General features: G+C 46.3%; 1 protein-coding gene and 1 non-coding gene across 2 annotated transcripts in view; both read left to right on the plus strand.

Moving 5' to 3' along the window:
- The first annotated feature begins 2,522 nt into the window (after nt 1–2,522).
- TRNAR-CCU (transfer RNA arginine (anticodon CCU)) lies at nt 2,523–2,595 on the plus strand. Its single transcript has one exon. It is a non-coding gene; the product is annotated as a tRNA-Arg (tRNA).
- Nucleotides 2,596–2,728: 133 nt separating this feature from the next.
- The window catches only part of LOC142584722 (heat shock protein beta-1-like), a 61,704-nt gene continuing 51,749 nt past the window's right edge, over nt 2,729–12,683 (plus strand). Inside the window, exon 1 of the mRNA XM_075694942.1 lies at nt 2,729–2,931. The gene's annotated coding sequence lies outside the window, so the exon portion shown is untranslated. The remainder of the gene's footprint in view (nt 2,932–12,683) is intronic.

The following is a 12,683-nucleotide window of genomic DNA, read 5'->3' on the forward strand; positions in this document are numbered from 1 at the left end:
CCATCTCTCGTTAAAATTAATTAAATGTTAAATACGGCAGTAATTAAATACAGCAGTAGTATGTTCTGAATTTATCTTTTTTATATGACAAGTAGTAAGGTTGTTTTACCTAAATGTCTTTGTCAATGCTTGTTTAGTTGTGTGGTAGATATATAACAAGAACTTTGAAGTGTAACATCTTTCTATAGGATGTTAGTACGTACTTCATCATCAACTGTCCAAGATTTGGGAGGACCTTCTAATGCTGTTGCTGTAATTCTATGTGAAGAAACCTCCCAGCATGCTTTTCAACCACAATTTATCACTGCATATCCGCAGGCGACTTCCATATTAGTAACGGTTTAACATTATAGAGGAAGACCTATTAGGCTTAAAATTTTAGTTTAGGTTGACATCCAGCCGATGCTGGTCAGAGTGGTCTATAAGGCACACTTCTGATTGCATCTTGTACTAGTTTAGGCACGTCCCAGCTACAAATTGTGCCAGTTGAGACTGGCTTAGCTATTCCAGTAGAGTCTGCTTCCTGGTCTCACAAAATGCAATGATCAGATTGACTGATTCCAGTTGCTGACTGAAGCAAGTGCATTTCGGGGGCAAAACAACAGACCACGTCCCCAGCACGTTCGGTGCACCCCAAGCAAGAACATCCTTACAGGCACAAGTTAAACAGAACTGTGGTTTTGTCAGGAGCACTTGTAAGCCACTGGTTCAAGCTGGGAATCAAGCGTAGCCACTAAATAAACATCCTTCTCGATGGGTGTGACCAGCTAGGTTTCATTGGCTGCCATCCAAGAACAAATGGCCAGATGATTTACAGCTGCATCGTCAGAGTTAACATTTTACTAGGCCACCTGTAGTTGCTATGAACACTATTTGTCCTAGATAAGCTTATGCGTATACAGAGCAACCAGCATACGCATTGAGCTTGCGCATTCCAATGTAGTCCCTGATTTGATTGTGCCTTATGTCCTCTCGCAAATGGCTCATCATTCATGTAATCCAGCAGTCTCCCCCATAAATTTTATTTTGTGTGCTGACGTGCAGGTATCTGTACACAAAATCTAACATCAACAAATTTGAATGCTCCAGAAAAGGCAGTAACTTTTGTATTGAACTCCTTGTCATATTTGAACTATTCATCTGGGAATGTATTCTCAGACTATCACTTTCAGCGAATTACTATCCCTTTCGCTTGATGTAGTGCTCATTTCAGTCCATTCAGTTTTGGCTCAACCAGCCAAGTGTGCAGTGAAAGTGACATTTCTGAAAGTGGTCGTCCGGGAATACGTCCCCTGATTAGACGAAGCTGCCCACAGAAATTGTGCTTCCCAATTTAACATTTCTACCAGATAGTAGGGAAGCTTGCACAATATTTGACGATATGCTGTTTGATGTAACAATTCATTGCAGCAGTTTTTTCCAAGGACAGCAATAACCAACTCTATATGAAGTTACCATGACAATGTAAGAATGCCTGCAATAAAATAATGTACCAGCCGTCATGTATTTATTTGCATCTGCGCTTTGACACAATTTAAATTTCATCAAGTGATATGTTGAGGTACCCTCAGCAACATAAATATCTCTAAATTAACAGGAGTTATTTTGTTGAAGCATGTACTGCACTGCTGCCAGTAGAATCCCCACCCATTCTTCAAAAATTATTCCACAATACTTTTCTTGTGCGGTGTGCCTCATTTCAAATGCGCGAAAAAAACTTCGTGGGAGGAGTTTTTTCATTGAATGTTTCCCAAAGTTGAGTAGGTATATTATTATTCATTGCTATGACGTGAAATATGATCAAAACCCGGCAGCTTTTCTAAAGTGTTCGCTGGTTTCATGGGTAGAGTGGCCCAGAACAATGCCTAGAATATCATAGGTGCAAACGCTTGCATAGCCTGAGCGAGTATATTTGCGTGAGGTGTTGAAGGGAATCGAGGTGAACATTCGAGCGACCTTAGCATAGCTCCTTCGGCAACGAATAGAACCTCTGTGATCGAACATAGTTATTCGTAGTCGTTACACGGCGCAGATATCGAGGTGTATGATCGTAATATTACTGCTCATATGTACGTACGTCCAGATGCGCACAAAATACCGAATGTACGGGAAACACACATTGAAATCTGACATAGCTGCACTTCTATAAAGGTTAAAAGCTTCGTTGAGCTAGTATTTTCCATAGGCTAGACATAGACATCCCAGCATATAGTACGAGCGTACTATATGCTGGGATGTAGAATATCGATCGATCGAAGCCACGTACACGTAGTACGTGTGCAGTTGCGAAGTCGAAATTCTTACGGCTCCTCAGCGCAAGAACTGCGAACGGGTTCTTGTATGTACACCCGGTTCGTGTCTTTCAATGAGGTTTCGTCGTCAGCCCTGGAGCATGCCTGAAAAGTGTGCAGTGCGAGTCCGGTTAACACGAGCGCAGCATTTCATGCCACACGACAAATGCACCAGTTGAATACGCCCTGTTTAAGTCATAAGTATCATTCTTCGTGATACGTTTTCGTCGTGCCCCTGTGGCCTAATGGATAAGGCATCGGTCTCCTAAACCGGGGATTGCGGGTTCGAGTCCCGCCAGGGGTAGTCTTTTTTTTTTTTTCTTCGGTTTTGTACATTTTTCTCTCAGCCAGCGCCAATGCTCGCTTTCCACGATAACGGCGTTTGGCGCGTGGGAACCGGTCCAGAAATAAAGAGGCCGGGAGAGTTGCCAACACCACGGCGGCGCGAACGGCGCTAGCTGCCTTCAGGACAAGGCGTCGGAAAGCAGGGAGGAGAGAACCGGTAGAACATTGCAACGTAAGCCGACAGCGGCGCACAGGGCGTGAACGTCGGACGTAGGCAAGGGACTGCAGGCGAGCCAGCAGACGAGTGCCGCTCAGCGGCTCTGGCTGGCTGGACGTATTCAGCAAGCTTGCCCTGGTAAGGTGCCGAGTGTCTCCTGCGGTCGTCCCTCGCATTAGCGTTTGGTCTCACGCATCTACTGCAGACTTACGAAGTGCTGTTCATCTGCGAAAAATATTAGTGGGCGATTAGGATTATTAGGGTACTTCGCGCACTTACCCGCGGGGCTATCTATCAGGCGCGCATAGCCAGGATTTTCCGCGGGTTGGGGGCTGACGTTCCATTATTCCCTGTTAAGTATCCCATGCTTGGTGCATAATATAGAAGTATTACCCTGCGCAAGCCCTTGGTCTGCCTGAAGGCCAGTGGCGTAGCCAAAGGGGGCGGGGGTGGGGGAGCTATCGCGCTTCAGCCCACCCCGAAAATTTTTCCGCCGCGGCGCCCTGCTCCCTTTCGTGCCTGGCACGTCGCCTATGAACAAAGGCGCGTATACTTTGAACGCCCGCCCGACGGTACGTTCGATTTCTGACGGTACCTCACGAAGACCTGGCGGTACGTTCGATTCGCCTGTACCACTTGAACGAGTTCACGAGGTGCTGCACCCTGCCATTCGTTAAAGTGGTGCAGCAATGGTGCCCGCTAACCCACGCCGTTCGTTTCAACATGTAAGCCCTTTCGATGCCCATTACCGCTGGGAGGTTGCTTGGGCTAGTTGGTAATCCATGATAAAAGCGACCTACAGCACGAAGGACAAGGACTACGAGACGACCATACACTGCGCTGTCTTCAAACAATATCTTATTGCGTTGCCACATCATGTGTATATATACAAGAGGGGCATGCGCAGAAAATGAAAGTCAGTAACAAGGGGTGTTCTAACAGCAAGTCATTGTACTAAGGACATGATAACTTGAAAAGAACAAACATTACTATTTCTATCTGTTGAGATACATGCCTTCACTAGGGGTCGGTGCGATAGAGGGGGCACTAACGCACACACTACCCAGTTTTCTGATGAAATCAGCTTCTATAATTTCCCGCGCTAGCTGTGAGCTCTGTCTCGCTAAAACTTCCGTATCTTCAAAGAAGGGCACGCAGCCGCAGTCCCGGAAATGGCGCATGCCCAAGTGGCCTTGAACAGCACGTGTTATGGACGTTGTTATAGTGCTCTCTTGAACGATCGTTTAAGCACCTTCCTGGTATTCAAGGCCACCTAGACGCGTCTCCTGTTGTTAAAGTGTGCAGGTTTGTGGTCGACTACCTGGTATTTATTGATTGCACTGGTCACGCTATGCTGCTTCGGGAGTCTTGGAGATCTTTAAGAAAGAGCTGCAGCCTGTAGAACTTACGCATGAGGTCCCCATTTATAGTTCCTTGCCCTTTCTAGATCTCAGGCTGTGCCTTGCCAACAAACATTTGTGCTGGTGCTTCCAACCGAGAAGTATGAAGCCACTCTTGCCCACTCAAAGCTCGTTAAATGAGCTATTATACAGTTATGCCTCGCTAACAGCCTCAATAAATATTGCTCACACAAGATGCAACATAGGTTGATCGCCTTTCTTGGGCTGGCTACCCGTTGGCCTTAATTTCAGCCACGGAGATTTCAGCCATAGCGGAACAGCTTCTGAGCCGCACAAAGCGTGATGAGCCCGCTCAGTCAAGGAACCAGCCGGTTGAAAGACGCAGGTTTGCAGTACTACCATAGTACCACAGAGAATGGTACTACCGTATGTGCGTGATGTCTCGCATAGGCTAAAAAAAAGATTGTGCAGTAATCGCAGTCGTTTTCTCAACCCCGGAAAAGCTGGCAAGGCTCTGTAAAAGTGTACATGCGCCTAAATCACGTCAGAGTTGTTCCTCTGTCGAGCACAGGCAACGTTTTGTGACATGCGCAACGAATGTGGCTTACCAGATTCCCCTGTTTTGCGGCAGTAAATATGTTGGACAAAGAGCACTATAACAACGTCCATAACACGTACTGTTCAAGGCGACTTGGGCTTCCGCCATTGCCCTGACTGCGGCTGCGTGCCCCTCTTTGAATATACAGAAGTTTTAGGAAGACAGAGCTCACAGCTAGCGCGGGAAATTATAGAAGCTGATTTCATCAGAAAACTGGGTAGTGTGTGCGTTAGTGCCACCTCTATCGCACTGACCCCTAGTGAAGTCATGTATCTCAACAGATAGAACTAGTAATGTTCGTTTTTTTTCAAGTGATCATGTTCTTAGTACAATGACTTGCTGTTAGAACATCCTTTGTGCTTGTCTTTCATTTTCTACGCATGCCCCCTCTTTATATATACACACATGATGTAGGCAACGCAATAAAATATTGTTGGAAGTCAGCGCAGTGTATATCGTCTCTCGCAGCCCTTGTCCTTCGCGCTGCACGTCGCTTTTATCATACCACTACCGCCTTGTCCGAACACCGCATGCCTTGTATACGGTGCTTGTACTAAATGCAGGACTAAAAATGTATTCCCAAGCTGTCCAAACGATAAATTAAATCAAGGTCAGTGTCGTTTGCTTTTCATTCTTTATTCGGTAAACACTTTGAAGGAGAGTTGTGTAATGTTTCTGACTTTAGTAACGTTTCAAGGCACATTCCTTTTGCTTAATCGCTTGCGGGAGGCTCAGTTGCAATAGATTTGTACTTGATGCGCACAATGCTTGGAACGTGGATGTTCTGCAAGACGTGTTATCGCTATTAAAAAGTCGGATACAACTTAAGTCTGCGGTGAAGCTCCGCCCACGCGCTCATAACCGCCAGCCACTGTTCCTCCGCGAGGTTGCAAATATTTCGTATTGAAACTTCCTCTGTTACCCAAATAAAGCGGAAGCCACAAAAATAAAATTATAAGTGCGTAATTTAATACAGTCTCCCTCGTCTTTTATAGTGGAACGGTGAAAGCCTAATCCGCCTCATTGATGTTCCTGTGCTGCCCTCTGACGCATGTCACTGGAAACGTTTTGGAAGGGTGCCGGGGATTTCGCCGGTTGATTTGTGTACCAGCTTCCATGTTGAGTGTGCGTCGGTTGTGCGTTTCGTGGATCACGATTAAGGATTAATGGTTTCTCCGGGTTCACCCATCGATTGTACTGGGTGAATAGGCCCGAGTGCGCTGCTTTGGTAACAGCGCGGCCTAAAGGGCCCGATGAGTTCCGTCTACCGACGCGGCTGCCTTGGAGTTCGCTGTCGCTGATGTCTGTGCTTGCACATCGCTTTTTGTATTCCCTGCTGAAGTGAATGTAGAGAAGGAATACTGTGTCAGCTTTGTGGATGTGGCCACGAGGCACAAGTAAGTGCATTGCTTCCAAATTGGAAAAGGTTTTAAATTTTGTTTTTTTGAAGAACCAAATGGCTATTTAAGTATGTTTAATATTTAGTATGTTTAAGTATGTTAAGTGCAGCGGTGGCGTAGAGGTAGAACACCCGCCTCGCGTGCAAGAGGTCCGTGGTTCGAATCCCGGTGCCGGCAATTTTCCACCGGATTAAAAAAAATCCGCGTGTTGATAAAATTGCACAAACAGGCCTGGAGTGTGGCCTGATCCCGGTGACCAGAACCGGTAACGCACTCCCTCACCAGAGCAGGATTAGCCACCCTGGTGCAGTACTTGGCCACAACCTCCTATATGAACACAACAATCAAACCCCGGCCCTCAGTCCCCAGCAGCTGCGAAGCAACTGACCACAGCGGCGGTCAGACCTGCGACGCAGCAGAGGGTGCTAAGAATCACTGGCTCCAGACAGGCCGCCATTGGAATATGAACCTGGCAACGTTCAACGCTAGAACGTTATCTAGTGAGGCGAGTCTAGCAGTGCTATTGGAGGAATTAGAGGGCAGTAAATGGGATATAATACGGCTCAGTGAAGTTACGAGGCCAAAAGAAGCATATACAGTGCTAAAAAGCGGGCACGTCCTGTGCTACCGGGGCTTAGCGGAGAGAAGAGAACTAGGAGTCGGATTCCTGATTAATAAGAATATAGCTGGTAACATACAGGAACTCTATAGCATTAACGAAAGGGTGGCAGGTCTTGTTGTGAAACTTAATAAGAGATACAAGATGAAGTTTGTACAGGTCTACGCCCCTACATCCAGTCATGATGACCAGGAAGTCGAAAGCTTCTATGAAGACGCGGAATCGGCGATAGGTAGAGTGAAAACTAAATACACTATACTAATGGGCGACTTTAATGCCAAGGTAGGCAAGAAGCAGGCTGGAGACAAGGCAGTGGGGGAATATGGCATAGGCACTAGCAATAGCAGGGGAGAGGTATTAGTAGAGTTTGCGGAACAGAATAATATGAGGATAATGAATACCTTCTTCCGCAAGCGGGATAGCCGAAAGTGGACGTGGAGGAGCCCGAACGGCGAGACTAGAAATGAAATAGACCTCATACTCTGCGCTAACCCTGGCATCATACAAGATGTGGACGTGCTCAGCAAGGTGCGCTGCAGTGACCACATGATGGTAAGAAGTCGAATTAGCCTAGTCCCGAGGAGGGAACGTAAGAAACTGGTACATAAGAAGCCGATCAGTGAGTTAGCGGTAAGAGGGAAAATAGAGGAATTCCAGATCAAGCTGCAGAACAGGTATTCGGCTTTAACTCAGGAAGAGGACCTTAGTGTTGAAGCAATGAACGACAATCTTGTGGGCATTATTAAGGAGTGTGCAATGGAAGTCGGTGGTAACTCCGTTAGGCAGGATACCAGTAAACTATTGCAGGAGACGAAAGGTCTGATCAAGGAACGCCAATGTATGAAAGCCTCTAACCCTACAGCTAGAATAGAACTGGCAGAATTTTCGAAGTTAATCAACAAGCATAAGACAGCTGACATAAGGAGGTATAATATGGATAGAATTGAACATGCTCTTAGGAACGGAGGAAGCCTAAAAACAGTGAAGAAGAAACTAGGAATTGGCAAGAATCAGATGTATGCGTTAAGAGACAAAGCCGGCAATATCATTACTAATATGGATGAGATAGTTCAAGTGGCTGAGGAATTCTATAGAGATATATACAGTACCAGTGGCACCCACGACGATAATGGAAGAGAAAATAGTCTAGAGGAATTCGAAATCCCAAAGGTAACGCCGGAAGAAGTACGGAAAGCCTTGGGAGATATGCAAAGGGGGAAGCCAGCTGGGGAGGATCAGGTAACAGCAGATTTGTTGAAGGATGGGGGGGGGGGGGCAGATTGTTCTAGAAAAACTGGCCACCCTGTATACGCAATGGCTCATGACCTCGAGCTTACCGGAATCTTGGAAGAACGCTAACATAATCCTAATCCATAAGAAAGGGGACGCCAAAGACTTGAAAAATTATAGACCAATCAGCTTACTGTCCGTTGCCTACAAACTATTTGCTAAGGTTATCGCAAATAGAATCAGCAATACCTTAGACTTCTGTCAAGCAAAGGACCAGGCAGTATTCCGTAAAGGCTACTCAACAATAGATCATAGTCACACTATCAATCAGGTGATAGAGAAATGTGCGGAATATAACCAACCCTTATATATAGCTTTCATTGATTACGAGAAAGCGTTTGATTCTGTCGAAACCTCAGCAGTCATGGAGGCATTACGGAATCAGGGTGTAGACGAGCCGTATGTAAAAATACTGAAAGATATCTATAGCGGCACCACGGCCACCGTAGTCCTCCATAAAGAAAGCAACAAAATCCCAATAAAGAAAGGCGTCAGGCAGGGAGATACGATGTCTCCAATGCTATTCACAGCGTGTTTACAGGAGGTATTCAGAGACCTGGATTGGGAAGAATTGGGGATAAAAGTTAATGGAGAATACCTTAGTAACTTGCGATTCGCTGATGATATTGCCTTGCTTAGTAACTCAGGGGGCCAATTGCAATACATGCTCACTGACCTGGAGAGGCAAAGCAGAAGAGTGGGTCTAAAAATTATTCTGCGGAAGACTAAAGTAATGTTTAACAGTCTCGGAAGAGAACAGCAGTTTACGATAAGTAATGAGATCGACACTGGAAGTCATAAGGGAATACTTAGGACAGGTAGTGACTGCGGATCCGGATCATGAGACTGAAATAATCAGAAGAATAAGAATGGGCTGGGGTGCGTTTGGCAGGCATTCTCAGATCATGAACAGCAGGTTTCCATTATCCCTCAAGAGAAGAGTTTATAACAGCTGTGTCTTACCAGTACTCACGTACGGGGCGGAAACATGGAGGCTTACGAAAAGGGTTCTACTCAAATTGAGGACGACGCAACGAGCTATGGAAAGAAGAATGATAGGTGTAACGTTAAAGGATAAGAAAAGAGCAGATTGGGTGAGGGAACAAACGCGAGTTAATGACATCTTAGTTGAAATCAAGAAAAGAAATGGGCATGGGCAGGACATGTAATGAGGAGGGAAGATAATCGATGGTCATTAAGGGTTACGGACTGGATCCCAAGGGAAGGGAAGCGTAGCAGGGGGCGGCAGAAAGTTAGGTGGGCGGATGAGATTAAGAAGTTTGCAGGGACGGCATGGCCACAATTAGTGCATGACCGGGGTTGTTGGAGAAGTATGGGAGAGGCCTTTGCCCTGCAGTGGGCGTAACCAGGCTGATGATGATGATGATGAAGAAGAAATATTTTGCATATTCAAGTTGCCTTCGAGCGCAGCCTGCCACGTCGGATTAGCCAAAGCGGTGCATTCGTTTACATCTACATCTACAGCTTCAGATCGCTGTTAGCTTCGGATATTATAGAAACGGCGCATCACTGATATGAAATAATCTCAAAAGGTAGCAAAACATACATATCTGCACATATGAGCCGCGTTGTTCTTCCCTGATACGAGTCAATATGAGCGGCCGAGCCACTTTAACAACTAGAACTGTGATCCAGACATATATATTATGGGCTGTTACTACTGATTCTCGCTTTTCTTTAATTTCATCATACGTACAGTTTGCACGTACCATAAAGTATTATTAGAGAAAACTGTGTTCGGTATAAGCCCCCGCTTATAGGCTGTGTAGTTCTCTCGCGAACTGTTCCAGCTCAGCCAGCTCCTTATAGAATTTGTCGAGGGATCAAATACATCAATGATAACTGCACTGCCATTGCCAAAGACGCTGCAAACAATTTCTTGAGCGCTACACACTGTCGAGGCATGTAAAATATGTATTTCTTAAAAGAATATATTCGTATATCCCAATAAACTGTGCCAGAAATAACTGGTATCAATGCTTTAAGCTTTTTTTGTCTGTTTAAAATAAAATATCACATGAACTTTAGAAATATATCAGTTCGAAACCAGCAAAGGAGTGCAAGCCGCTGATATGAAAAGCGTGAAGGCCATGAAATGAACAAGTTGAGAATAAATACTTCAATGAAGCTTTGTAATTCAAGAACCTTCCTTACATTTTTGCACATATGCAACGGCCAGGAAAAAATATCAATGACGCTGACCTTCATTCCAATGTATTGCACAGGAGCAGCTGTGACCGCTCGTGTATCGCGAATAATTGCACAAAAATTATAGTCGTAGCAGAGAGAACATATAGAAAGCAGGAGTTCTGCAACACATACATTAGAAATGCGAAGATACAATGGAATGTGCAAATGCGAAGATACAGATTGATAACGGGCAAAAAAGTGTCACTGGAAACAAAGTTCACTGCATGTATACACAAAAGCTCGCAACAAGATATTTAAATATACATACAAGTCTCCAATAAATCTACGTACCTAAACAAAAGTCACTGCATATAATGCGTCAAACAAGGCAAATAAACATGTTGCGCAATCACGGATTCACAGGTCACAGAATCCTAAGGCCCGCCCCCCTCCCTTCCTCCACTATCCCCGATGTATCGCGCGTGACGGAAGGCGGCGCGCTTCCTCCCCACTTTTCTCCCTTGCGCACACAAGACTGATCCACCATCGTCGGCTCACCTATCCCCCTCCCCGCGACGCTTTCACTCGCACGTACAGCATGCGGAGCGCGGTGACGACGTTATCGCCCTTGAAGTTTGATGATTAAGCGCGAGAAGATGCACCGACTAAGATAGCTGAAAATTTAATGACGTTTCAGCTCCCCCTATGGTAGCTTTGTTCGCAATAAAACCCATAACAGAGATACAACGTATTTAAGTGTACGTTTCAATACGTGACTCAAGCAGCGAGTGTACGCCGTCGCAAGTGCCCCGTCATGCCTATTTAGCGTTGAAGGCCCCTCGCCTTCGCTCAGGGGGTCCGCGAGCCGCGACCAGCACGACGAAGGGCCAAAGGCGCAAGGAACAAAAACCGCTTTAATTTACAATAGAATGTAACGCTCAAACAATTACCGCGGCCTCGCGGCCAATAGCAGAAAAGAACAAGGCAAAGAAGCAAAGCAGCAAAAAGCAGCAAAAGCAAAGAAGCAAGCAGCAAAACAGCGAGGCAACCAAATATACGAGCCAAAGAGAGCGACGAAAGAACGGCCGTTACAGACCATCAACCAACACAATCTTTCGGTCGATAACAGAATGCATAAAGCGCAGAAAGCAAGCAAGCACCGAACCAGGCGCGCAGACACAGTTCCAAAAGCGAACAACAAGAGCACTCTTTCCGCGGACACAAAACGCTTATCCCCCTGCTCTGCAGCACGCTCGGAAAGAAACCTAGACGAGCCACGCCCCACCAGCGCTTCCCTAGGCCCGCGCACCGGAGAAGAAAAAAAACCGAGTGCCGTCTCCGCTGCCTTCTTATCGGGCAGCCGCCTTCCCGGCGTTCCCCGCGCGAGTTCTCACGATACGCGATCGGTGCGCATGCTGCATGCGACGAGTGCCGTTGTGGCGCGCGTTTCAAAGGCTTCCCCCGTGCGCGCTGCAGAGAGGGCCCAAGGGCCCGACAGCGTGTAGGCCGTGGTCTGTATGTGCAAGGATTCTAGATTCAGGCGTGACGCAAGCTTCTTTTCCTTGGCCAGGATACAGTCAGTATTGTGACCTGTAGATTCAACATGTTCAGTAAGGGCATTCGAGGCCACGTGCGGTTTCTTGACGTTATACCCATGCTGTTTCACACGTTTCTTGAAGTCACCTGTCTCTCCGATATACTTGTAATCACAGTTCTCGCACGTTATGGCATAGACTACACCGGGGAAATTTTCCTGTGGCAATTTGTCTTTTACGCTTACTAAAACGTTTCTTAGTTTTCGGGTTGGCACATGCGCAATTTGGCGTCGTACCTGCGCATGATACGAGCGATGGCCTTTAAAAAAATAAATTATGGGGTTTTACGTGCCAAAACCACTTTCTGATTATGAGGCACGCCGTAGTGGAGGACTCCGGAAATTACGACCACCTGGGGTTCTTTAACGTGCGCGTAAATCTAAGTACACGGGTGTTTTCGCATTTCGCCTGAGCGATGGTCTTACTTGTGCCAGACACATATGGAATGGCAGTTCACTTCTTCAGAAGCGACGTAGAACGCTTTCTGGGAGTGACACTTCTTTCCTTACTGAGGACAAAAAGGATGGAGGGTAGGCACAGGTTCCTAAATCTTTTGCTCCCAATATCATGCGCGCAGTCACGCTGCCTCGTGCAAACGGCTTTTGCTCGCTGGAACAGCGTAGCACGATCAGACCTTTTGTGTGAAAGCGGATGTATAGAGTTAAAATGCAGGTACCGGCCTGTATGTGTGGGCTTCCTGTAGACGTTGAAAGAAAGGCCAGAGTCACCACGCTTGACAATAACATCAAGAAACGGTATAGACAACCGGATGCTTCTTGCTCCACAGTAAACTGAATCGCCTGTTCCACGCTATTAAGACGAGCAGTGATGGCAGCGAAAGCATCCATGTGAATTATGCAGAAGCAATCAGATACA

The sequence above is a fragment of the Dermacentor variabilis genome, chromosome 6 (genome assembly GCF_050947875.1).
Source record: "Dermacentor variabilis isolate Ectoservices chromosome 6, ASM5094787v1, whole genome shotgun sequence".
Classification (NCBI taxonomy): Eukaryota; Metazoa; Arthropoda; class Arachnida; order Ixodida; family Ixodidae; genus Dermacentor; species Dermacentor variabilis.